This window comes from Fundulus heteroclitus, unplaced genomic scaffold (genome assembly GCF_011125445.2).
Source record: "Fundulus heteroclitus isolate FHET01 unplaced genomic scaffold, MU-UCD_Fhet_4.1 scaffold_45, whole genome shotgun sequence".
In the NCBI taxonomy this organism is placed as follows: Eukaryota; Metazoa; Chordata; class Actinopteri; order Cyprinodontiformes; family Fundulidae; genus Fundulus; species Fundulus heteroclitus.
The window spans coordinates 1,540,728-1,553,461 of record NW_023396868.1 but is presented as its reverse complement, the minus strand read 5'-3'; positions in this window follow the sequence as shown (position 1 = coordinate 1,553,461).

The window sequence follows — 12,734 nt, the reverse complement described above, 5'->3', positions numbered from 1 at the left end:
TGATGTTTCTTCCCCTCCTTCGTGTTCTCGTCAGGTTGAACCCAGCCTCATCTACGTAAATGAACTCATGCTGGATCTCCTCTCCATCCATTTGTAAAACTCTCTGAAGAACAGTGTCAGGCAAAATTGTGTTCAGTGTAGCTCTAGTATACATATTACAGTAAAAGATTATGAGACAGTATGCAAGATCACAATGCTTAGGTGAATACATACCTCTGCATAATCATGCCGCAGTCGTTTCACCCTTTCGGAATTGCGCTCGAAAGGTACTCGATAAATTGTCTTCATTTGAATATGGTTTTTCATTAGGATGCGTGCCAGTGTTGATGTTGAGACCTGATGGATATTGTTGAAACCGACGTGGTTATTGACAATGTTAGCTTGGAGCTGTTTGAGGGTTATAGCATTGTTGGCCAAAACCATGTTTACTATCTCCCTCTCTTGCTGTTCTGTGAACATAGGAGGCCTTCCCCCTCGTCGTTCCTGACCCTCAATCCTATGTAGAAAAAAAACCAGTAAACAATAGTACAGTGATTTCACAGGAAAAGGTAACAGAAGTGCTGATAGTGCATAGAATACAGTACTGTAAGCAGTTGCTGAAACCGTGCAGATGTTTTTGATATGATGATATTTTTACAATACCTATTTTCCAGTCGAAATGTTCTTATCACACTTGCCACTGTGTATCGGCTTAGATTTGGCTGTACTCGCAGTCCAGCCTCCCTCAGCGTCAGGCCGTGGTTGACAACGTGGTCAACCAGTGTTGCGCGGATCTCATTTGTCAGATTCGGTCCTCTTTGAGCACGTTGTTGTCTTCCTCTTCCTCTTCCTCTACCTCCAGCATGGCCTCCATCTCTTCCTCTTCCGTTGATTCCTCCTCTGTTGATTCGTCTTCCTCCCCTTCCTCCTCTTCCTCCTTGTCCTTCTCCTCGTCCTTGTCGTCGTCCTCCTCCTCCTCCTCCTCCTCCTCCTCCTCCTCCTCCTCCTCCTCGTCGTCGTCGTCGTCCTCCTCCTCCTCCTCCTTCTCCTCCACCTCGTCTTTCCATTGTGCTTGAAGACCGATGAACTCACCTGCTGCTTTTTATAGTGCTTACACACCTGATTGGTGTGTCTACAATTAAGCAAACAAGTGTTTGCACACCTGATGACTGTGTTGAATCAATTGGTTGGAAGGTGCGGTAATTTGACAGTCAGTGCTTTGGTATTGCAAGGAAATGACTTCATAATAGATTTTTGTGTGTAATGTATGTTAAGTGTGTTTAGTGTTTTGCAAATCACTGTGTGTAGAGTTTTGCAACAAGTGTGAGGTTGACAATGTGCTTATAGTTGTGCAAATATGGGCTGATGTTTTGCTTCTTGAGTGTAAGGTTTTGCTAATAGTGTACTACTTTTAACTTTAGTGTGTAAGCAATCCAAAAAAACTGTAATTGTAGACACACCAATCAGGTGTATAAGCACTATAAAAAGCAGCAGGTAAGTTCATCGGTCTTCAAGCACAATGGAAAGACGAGGTGGAGGACAAGGAGGAAGAGGAGGAAGAGGAATCCACAGAGGAGGAATCAACGGAAGAGGAAGAGATGGAGGCCATGCTGGAGGTAGAGGAAGACGAAGACAAGAACGTGCTCAGAGAGGACCGAATCTGACAAATGAGATCCGCGCAACACTGGTTGACCACGTTGTCAACCACGGCCTGACGCTGAGGGAGGCTGGACTGTGAGTACAGCCAAATCTAAGCCGATACACAGTGGCAAGTGTGATAAGAACATTTCGACTGGAAAATAGGTATTGTAAAAATATCATCATATCAAAAATATCTGCACGGTTTCAGCGCCTGCTTACAGTACTTTATTCTATGCACTATCAGCACTTCTGTTACCTTTTCCTGTGAAATCACTGTACTATTGTTTACTGTTTTTTTTTCTACATAGGATTGAGGGTCAGGAACGACGAGGGGGAAGGCCTCCTATGTTCACAGAACAGCAAGAGAGGGAGATAGTAAACATGGTTTTGGCCAACAATGCTATAACCCTCAATCAGCTCCAAGCTAACATTGTCAATAACCACGTCGGTTTCAACAATATCCATCAGGTCTCAACATCAACACTGGCACGCATCCTAATAAAAAACCATATTCAAATGAAGAAAATTTATCGAGTGCCTTTCGAGCGCAATTCCGAAAGGGTGAAACGACTGCGGCATGATTATGCGATGTATGTATTCACCTAAGCATTGTGATCTTGCATACTGTCTCATAATCTTTTACTGTACTGTAATATGTATACTAGATCTACACTGAACACAATTTTGCCTGACACTGTTCTTCAGAGAGTTTTACAAATGGATGGAGAGGAGATCCAGCATGAGTTCATTTACGTAGATGAGGCTGGGTTCAACCTGACGAGAACACGAAGGAGGGGAAGAAACATCATTGGCCACAGGGCTATAGTCAATGTCCCAGGGCAACGTGGGGGTAATATAACACTCTGTGCAGCCATTACACAGAATGGGGTCCTCCACCGCCATGCTCATATGGGCCCTTACAACACAGCACTCATACTTACATTCTTGGACCAATTGCACAACATAACAGCAGCAAATCAAATCGATCATATGCAATACATTGTTGTCTGGGACAATGTCTCTTTCCACCGCTCTGCTCTGGTTCAGAACTGGTTTCAGCAACATCTGCATTTCACCGTCCTATATCTTCCACCATACTCTCCATTTCTCAACCCTATAGAAGAGTTTTTCTCGGCATGGCGGTGGAAGGTATATGATCTCCGTCTCCAGGCTGAGGTACCCCTCATCCAAGCCATGGAGGAGGCCTGTGACCAGATGGAGGTAGCAGCAATGCAAGGATGGATTCGTCATTCAAGACGTTTCTTTCCAAGGTGTCTTGCTAATGACAACATTGCCTGCGATGTTGATGAAATTCTCTGGCCAGATCCAGCTAGGGGAAGAGAAAATGTCTAGTTTTTGTTTTGTTTTTTACAGTAAACTTACAGTACAATACGTAAAGTGACATTTTGTTACAGTATGATGAATCTCCATGTCAACATTTTGGGCGTGTTGAGAAATAAATGAGTTTTTTCAGTCTGCAACATTGGTCTTGTGTAGTGTTTGGTGAATTAATATTATATTTGTACTTTGTTGATGGTAGCCAACTCTAATCATAGGGAAGTAGAAGTGCTAAAAGTGTTTTAGGTTTATCACAGCAGAGTGTAACTCGTGCAAACAGAGTATAGTAATGTGAAACGTGTGTGTTTCATATGGTAACAAAGTGTGGTTTTTAAACAGAAGTGTATAGTTTTTACAAGAGTGTTTAATTATGCAAAGGATCTGTAGTGTTTTGCTAATTGGGTGTATGGTTGTGCTAATTGTGTGTAGTGTTTTGAAAACACGGGCCCTGTTTTGACAATCGTGCTTAAGCAATCCAAAAAAACTATTAGATTTACTGTAATCCTGCAAGAAAAGGGCCAATTTTTAGAGATGTTACAGTAATTTACTGAGACATTCCACAACTGTACATACTGTACTGTAAGTTTGAGGGACCACAAATGATACAGTAGTACACTTACCGGTTGTGTTCTCTGAATGTCTTGACAATGGAGGCCACAGAGAACCTGCTTATATTTGGTTGAACACGTAGTCCTGCTTCCCTCATACTCATTCCATGAACCAGAACATGGTGTATGATTGTTGCTCTAATTTCATTGGAAATGATGGCTCTTGTTCTTCCTCCTCTTCCTCGTCCATGTCCACGTCCACTTCTACTTCCACCTTCTCTCCTGTCCTCCATTGTGAAAATCATACATGCCAGTTGGATTTGACATGGCTTTATATCCCCATTACTGATTGGGTGCAACACATTACTGATTTGAAACAGGTGGGTTAAATCTTGAGTGCTTGTGTGTTACCGATGACAACAGTGTGTTACTTGTATTTCACTTTTGGGGCCGTGTTGTGCCATTCTGAGTTGAAGTGCACCAAAATGCTACATATGCTTTTTGAATGACAATGTGTTTACAGTTTTGCACAAAGAGCGATTCAGATTTGCTAGCTGTGTCTAACCACATGAGAAGTGTTTAAAGTTCTACAAACTGTGTGCTTCAATCAATAAAGTGGTTTGTACACTTGCAACTTTGGTTTTGCGAATGGATTTTAGTGTTTTAGCAACTCAGAAATACTGTAATAAAGTTGAAGTAACTTTGAGACAGAATTTATCTGGACATACCATGTATTCCTTTATTAGGTCCTCAACACGTTCTCCCAGGTAGATGATGAGGGCTTTGAGGATACAATCCATTCTGATATCTGCATCAGCACCCTTTAGGAACAAACAAAATGGTTATTATGCGATGTGTAGACTACACTAGCAACTCAATTCCCAGCTCTACCATAAACAGTGCTTTTACACTGTGTGCCTGGTCAATGTTGAATCCATGGCAGACTAATTGAAAGCAATGAAAATGTAAAGCCATTCTTGTACATCCGCCAGAGGCTACTGGTAGTTCCTCTTTAAATATGAAGACAGACTGGATGGCTCCTGTCTGGGTTCCTATAGTCTCAAAGTAAGGTTGGTGAATTGGCAGGTGCACAAAATATTTTCTATGAGCTACTATACATTAATGTACTCATAGGGGCACATTTTTCTTTTTTTAAAGGTTGATAGTGAATATGGTGCAAAACAACTTGGCACACAATAACAATGCCATGTACATCAATTGCACATACTCATGTCAAAGGATTAAAGGCTGCCGTTAATGGTTTTCTGGACTGTCTCCGCTGGGTTGAGGATAGTAATTGGTCTCACCTCTTCTTGCCTTTTTCACATTCTTTGCTGGAAAGGGAGCAGCATCTTCTCGTGATTTGGATTTTAGTGTGCTCACCATGAGCTCAGACGAAAGTCCATGTGACCTCAGCTGAGTGCTGTAGTTGTTCATCTTGCTCTTGAGCTTCAGTTTTCATCCATAACTCTCATTGAAGGAGTCTGGTTGTCACAGGCAGAGATGTTTCTTCGTCAGAGCCTCTGCAACATCACTCAGGTCTGCATCAGTGGAGTATGCCTTGCAGGAAAAAATCTCCTCTGCCAATCTTTCGAGTATGTCGGACAGCATTTTTGATCATGGAGTCTGGTTTGGTTCTGTGCATATTCTGAATTCCCCCTCTGAAGTTGACCTTCTGTTTCAAGGGAGAAGGGCGAGATAATGAACTCCTTTGGCCATGGCTCTTTTCTCAGTCCCTCACTGTCAGAGGAGCTGCGGCTGAGTATGACTGTGTTATCTGTATCAGTGTTTCGTGAGACGAGGCTTGTGTCTAAGTCCCTCAAATCAGATGGGACACTTTCAGTGAAACTCAACAATATTAGGAGCAGCTTGTATGATCTTGATTGTAGTGAGATCTTTGATCATGGAGGTTGAGCTCAAGTCAACAAATATTCCACCAAAGTCATCATCCTTGTATTGCAGTGTGGCAACCTGAGGGTGGATTTTCTTTTAGGTAACACAAATGTTGAAGTTTATAATATGGAAGATCAACAACGCGACCTGGAATAACTCCAGGAAAATAATGCGGACACAGGTAAGTTCTGCTGGAAAGGAGACACGATATAGAAATTTGCACAAAATTTTATTAAACTTACATGGTTTTAATTTAACAGTAACCTAAACTTGAATGGTTAAAACAGTGGATGCATTGAAAAAAATTAAATATACAAATGTTTAAATCTCAATGGGAACCGAGGCTTACCAATGGAAAGGAAGGTGGTGAGAAGAGGGGCAACATCTAGTGAAGAAATTGGACCACCCTGGACACTACAAAACACAGCAAACAGGGAAAGGGAGCTCCAAAACACACAACAAAAACACCGCCACCAAGGGTCACCACCGCCACCACAGAAGCCTCAGTCCCTAAATGAAACAAAATTAGAACCATATAAGAAACAGTGATACAATGACACTACAATATTGCACTGCATCCCATTAATTGTGCAACAGATGCCCCTGACAGCAGGGGAAAGTTCCGATAAGTCTTTTTAAAACATTACTTTCTAGGCAAAACAGCAACGAGTGTCACGAGTGTCCGCCATCTTTGATAATTCCATCCTCTCTGCGCTTTCGTCACTCAACAAGATGAGGAGTCGGATGGGAGTGGCCATACTGTTAAGTTGGATCTCAAGATGTGTTGATGGAGATGCCCTGACGGTCAGTAAAGTTCAGGAAGCTGGAGTCAAAACCTGGGTGGGAGGAGAATAAAAGGAGACAGAGAAAGAGAAAAATTACTAATTCACATTAACAACCACAGTGTTTTAACATACAGATGAAATGACAGCTTAGAGTTGTAATAAGTAAGATGTATCAGTGCCCTTTTAAGTCAGTCTAATATAACATTGTGTCCGTGCCCCTTTTATACCATCGGTGTCCCCGTCTGTCAGTCCATTGTCACAGCATGTCAGCCCCTCTAGGTTAGTCCAGTCACACAGTTTATCCCATTTGAGGTAGATCATGTTATTCTTTTAGAAGTTAGTTTCCTGAATGTATGCAGTCCATTCACAAATGTTACCTTTTAGGTACGGATATTTGCATTGAGAGAGCCCATAGAGCCACAGTTCCGAAGCCGGGGTCGAATTCTCCACCGAGATCCATAATAATTTGCTTTTTGGATTTCAATGTTAAGCAGCTGGTACTACAGTGTGCGTGGAAGCAGCGGAATACAGAGTTTCGGGGAAACAAAGTTTTCTTTGACCAAGACTACTCCACCGAAGTGCAGAGAAAAAGAAAACAAGTGCGTGAAGTCATTAAAAAGCTGAAGGAACGCAATATAAAAGCACAGTCACCTTACCCGGCTCAACTTAGACTGTTTTTGGAGAAAGGTGTCAAGACCTTCTCCTCTCTGTTGGAGGCCCAATCCACTCTGAAGGAGCTCGGGATCCCGGTGGAGGTGGATGAGCGGGACGTCATGGAGAGAGAGTTGCTACACAACAGCTGGCAGACCCAAGGGAGACGTGGAAAGGCTGACCCAGGTCCCAGGTCTGGATAACATGGACATCAGGGCCATACTAAACTCAGTGGATCAGCACAAGCAGGGTTGAGGCGGTAATGTTTTACCTGATTCTACCCTGGTATAGCAGATATTTTATTCAAAGGTGGATCTTATTAAAAATATAAATAAGGACATGCAGGTATAATATTATATTAATACTTATGGACTATCGGTTGGCGTTTTCGCAGTGAGTGTTTTACTTTTTTCCCTTTTTCCTCCTCTTTCTTTTTCTTTTTTTTTTTCTATCAGGCATTTGGTGCAGTAGAATAGGAGACTATGGGGTCTACTGCTTACACAGGTAGTGTAATCCGCCCAGGAGGACCATTATCCCTGTCCAATTTACATCAGGAGTGTGTTGCCTATGTTTACCAAAAGGGCAGCACATGGAATACTTGGAAGTTCTGTGAAGATGAAGATATGACTACTTGTTCACTATGTTCATTGTTTTTCGGCAAACTGACTTTAACTGTTAAAGATATTTGCATAGAGATCAACATATTGTTGGAGGGATGTAACTTTCTTTTTGTTTTCATATATATATGACAACTTTGAAAATTGTTACAATATTAAAGGAATAAATCACGTTATAAAAAGGAACAATTTTTAACACAATTAAAAAGATTGAATTGTACAATTGGGCTTTTACAAGAAACTAATTTAAATGAGATAGAACAGGTTTAAACTAAAGAGAGACTGGGTGGGACAGATATTTAGTGCATCTTATGGAAACTACAAAAAAAGAGGAGTAGCAATACTGTTCCATAATTCTTCTCCTTCAATTGGAGGAACCACTCTTACAATTATGAATATTTACGCCCCATATGAGGATAATGCAGGTTTTTTATAAAGAGCCAGCCCAAATTTTAGCGGGTCACTCAAAAGGAGAGATTATTTTAGGGGGAGACTTTAACTGTGTCTTAAATCATTACTTGGACAAATTTCCAGCAAAACAAAAATATCAACTATTGAAAACAAAAGCGTTGAAGAGTCTGATAGAGGAGTTAGGCCTGGTTGATATTTGGCGTGCAAAACACCCAAAGTTCAGAGACTATACTCACTTCTCAAAGGTTCATAGAAGCCATTCGAGAATAGACTTCTTTTGTATTCCTAAACAAGCAACCCACAGAGTGGTGGATTGTCACATTGAACCTCAAACTGTTTCAGATCATGGACCTATGATAATATCTTTAAATATCGACCTGGAGAAACCTTTTAAATTATGGAGATTGAATGTATCACTTTTAAATAACCCAGAGACAATCCGATATATAAAAGACAAATTAAATTTCTTTTTAGATATTAATGATACGAACGAGATTTCACCATCTATCCTATGGGACACTGCCAAAGCATACTTGAGAGGTAAAATTATTTAATTTTCTTCAAAAATTAAAAAAGAACGTGAGAAAAAACAAGAACATTTACAAGAACAGATTAAGAAACTTGAGACTAAACACAAAAGAACAAATTAAGACAATGTATTACAGGAACTTAGAAAATGTAGACAGGATTTGAATGAGTTACTCACTTATAAAGCAGAGGGCGCTTTACGTTTCGCACACCAAAAACACTATGAACAGGGAAATAAAGCAAGTAGACTATTAGCATTTCAACTAAGAAAAGCACAGGCAAGTCGAACCGTTCAAAAAATTACGTGCCCGGTATCTAAAAGACTAGTATCGCATCCCAAAGAAATTGCAAATGCATTTTCAAAATACTATAGACAACTGTATAATTCGGAGACTAATCCTAACAAATTAAATAAAATTAGGCAATTTTTGCAACAATTTAATCTTAATAAACTTGACGAGGGGGAGGCTAAATCATTAGTGGGGACAATTACCGAAGAAGAGATAAAATTTGTTATAGGAAAGCTTAAAAATAATAAATCGCCAGGAGCAGACGGATTCCCATGAGAATTCTATAAATGCTTTCAGGCTGAATCTTACCCCACTCTTATGCAGAGTGTTTAATCACGCTTTAGGCTCCAAAGACCCACCTAATACATGGGCAGAAGCAATCATCTCGGTTATACACAAAGAAGGTAAAGACCCCACACAATGCGCCTCTTATAGACCAATAAGTCTGCTGTGTAATGACGTTAAGATTTTAAGTGCCATTTTGGCCAAAAGACTACAAAAGATTATTGATAAATTTATCAAACCTGATCAGACAGGCTTTATACCCAATAGACTCGGAATAAATAATATCAGACGCACTCTAAATATAATTTCAATTGGTCAACAAAGCCCTTACACATCCATGCTTCTTGGCCTAGATGCCGAGAAGGCATTCGATTGGGTGGACTGGTTATTTCTGAAGCAAGTTCTATTGAAGATGGGCTTTAATGAAAACTTTAACAGTTGGTTTGAGGTGCTGTACTACAGTCCAACCTCTAGAGTGCGCACTAATTGTTATATGTCAGAAAGTTTCCCCCTGAAATGAGGAACTCATCAAGGTTGCTGCCTTTCACCAATCCTGTTTGCTATCAGCATAGAACCCTTGGCAGAATTAATAAGAACAGACACATCAATACTAGGCATACCGGATCAAATCAGGACTCACAAACTATCACTGAATGCTGATGATGTTATTCTGTACATAAGAGACCCAATAACTTCTATTCCAAACATTTTAAGATGTTTAAAGGACTTTGGTATGGTCTCGGGATATAAAGTGAATGAATCAAAGTCAGAGGCCATGATGCTAAATGGCTCCTGGCCCTGAGAACTATCCAAGTCAGTGAGTTTCAACTGGTCACCTAATAGATTTCGATATTAGGGAATCAATATTACCACGGATAATTCCAAATTATCCATCCATCCATTTTCTGACCCGCTTTATCCCTCATGGGGTCGCGGGGTGCTGGTGCCTATCTTCGGCATACACTGGGCGAGAGGCGGGGTGTTTCCAAATTATATAAAGCAAATTTTGTGAAGCTATTGGACCAAATTCAAAAAGACTTGGACAGATGGGATATTTTACCACTTTCCTTTTTCAGAAGGATTGAATCAGTCAGAATGAATGTTCTCCCTAGATTGTTATATTTGTTTATGGCCCTTCCTATTTGGATTCCAACAACAAAATTAAATAAAATGCAAAAAATGATTTTTACATTTATTTGGCAGAAGAGAAAGGCCTGAATAAAATTTACTCAATTGACATTGGAAAACCTTATGGAGGTCTTAATGTACCAAACTTTAAATTATGTTACTGGGCGGCACAACTACATGCAAGTGTAGACTGGCTAACACAGAATAAAGAAACAACATGGCTGACATTGGAACAGAGCGCAAGCCCTAAATTTTCTTTACAGGCCCTTGTATTCTGCTTGGCTGAAATCTGGAATAAGTATAAAATTATGAATACATGGATGGAAAGCACCCAGAGGACTTTGAACAGGATTAGAAAAAATATGAAAGCTCCCCAATCTATTTCCAGAGCTTCAAAAATTTTGGATATAATAGACTTTAAACCAGGGCAACAAGATCCAGGATTTCAAACCTGGCAAAACAAGAATTTAATTTTTATTGATGACTTATTTGAAGGGGAGATTCTGAAATCTTTCAACCAGATTAAAGAGAAGTATGGATTGAGCACATCTGATTTTTATCGATATTTACAATTGAGAAGTTACCTGATGTCCCACAGCGAACGGTCCCTTCTCCAGTCAAGACCTACTTATTTAGAATTATTCTTTATAAAGATCACCAAGGAAAAAAATATCTAAGAACACTGTGTCGAGTCTATACAAATGCTTACAGTCGTGTCTGTCGGGGGGACCTCCTGGGATAAAAAGAAAGATAGGAACTAGAAATGAATGATGTGACTGAAGATGAAGAGTGGGAGCAAGTGTGTGTAACTGGACATAAACTGACTAACAGTCCAACATGGCAAGAATTTTATTGGAAAATAATCGTTAGATATTTCAAAACTCTGTATATTATTTCCAAATTTGATCAAACTAAATCAAATTTGTGCTGGAGACAGTGCGGACTAGTAGGAGATCATACTCATGTCTTTTGGGATTGCCCAAAGATTAAGAAATTCTGGGAGGGAATTAGAGAGGAAATTTCAAATATCTTGCACACTTATATTGATTGGAACCCCCGGATCTTTGTTCTGGGAATTCCCCCAAATAATTTAAGTAAAGAAGAACAATTCTTATTTGGTATCCTTGTTCTCGTAGCCAAAAAAATGATAACAGTAAGTTGGTATAAACCTTTACCCCCTACTGTAAATCAATAGAAAGAGAAACTAGTGAACGTTTATACGATGGAGAAAATAACAGCAAAATTAAACTTGGTTTATTTGAGAAAAGATGGAGTTCTTTGAAGACATATTTCCAATTAATATTGTAAGTAAGATAATTGTAAACACACAGGTACGTATTTTATAGGTAGACTTAACATATATCTCTGTTGTGAAAAAAGTCACTTGAGAAAGATTTCTCCTTTATTTCATCCCCCATGTAAAAAAAAAAAAAGCTCGCTGACTTGTTTAGTTGTTGTTGTTCAACTATTTGTATAGTTGTATTAGAAATTGTTGTATCTGGCTTACTGTATTGATCATTCATTTTGAATATTGATCTGATAAAATAAGGTCTTTGTTCAAAAAAACAAATGTTACCTTTTTCACAAATATTTACCAGCACCATGACATTAAGTATTCATTTTGAATTTCCAGTAGACATTTTTGTCAACTAATAAATACAAGGTTAATAAAAATTAAACATTCTGGTAAATGTCCCATTTAAGCGCAGTTGCAACAGGCTGCATAGTTGCAATACCTACTCTGCCAACCATGTATAACCTACAGGCAATGATACACAGGGCAATTTTTTTAGCAATGTTGCTTGGCAACAACATAGTTAGCTCCAAGGTTTTCGATGGAATGATAAGAACAAGTTGTCTGCTGCTGATCCAAACAACATTTTATAGTTTTGTTGCCCAGACAAATAGCTCAAAAAGTTGCCCTGTGTATAATCACCTTTCCTTTAAGTTAGTACAGTGTCAGTTTAGTGTAGATTTTAAAATGTGATTAGTAGAATGAATTATATGCAAATAGAATGATTTGATGAATATCCATCCATTCATTTTCTGACCCGCTTAATCCCTCATGGGGTCACGGGGGTTGCTGGTGCCTATCTCCAGCATTCGATTTGATGAATATGCAGACCTTAAATAAATTTTAAAAAAGGGAAAAAATTCAGACCTTAAACTTGAATATGTCTCTTCAGGGTGATGAAACGCACTCCTCCCACAGTGTAGCTACCAGGGGATATGAATCAGTCAGTTCATCTGATGCCACAATTATTATGTCTTTGGAAGGGCTTACTTCAAGTTCGAAGGCCCTGAAGTGTTCCCAGTGCCACACTCTCAGCTTCTTAACAATGAAAAAAAAAAGTCTCTCCTTCAGAAAATAAACATGTGGATGATCTCAGTGAATTCTGGAATCCCCTCCAAAGACCCATGTGCAAGTATCATTCCATTTCTGCAGTTGAATCCATTGAAAGTAACATTTTTAGCCAGGCACACATTATCCATTGTTGGGTGTTTGAGCCATATGTCTTGTGCAATATCTTCTTTTAACACATCAACAGAAAGAGTTGAGACAGTTGAAACTTCCAGAAGAGGTTTCTGAGTCAACGAACAACTCTTTTAAAAAAACTGTGCTTGGCTTCGTATCTTAAA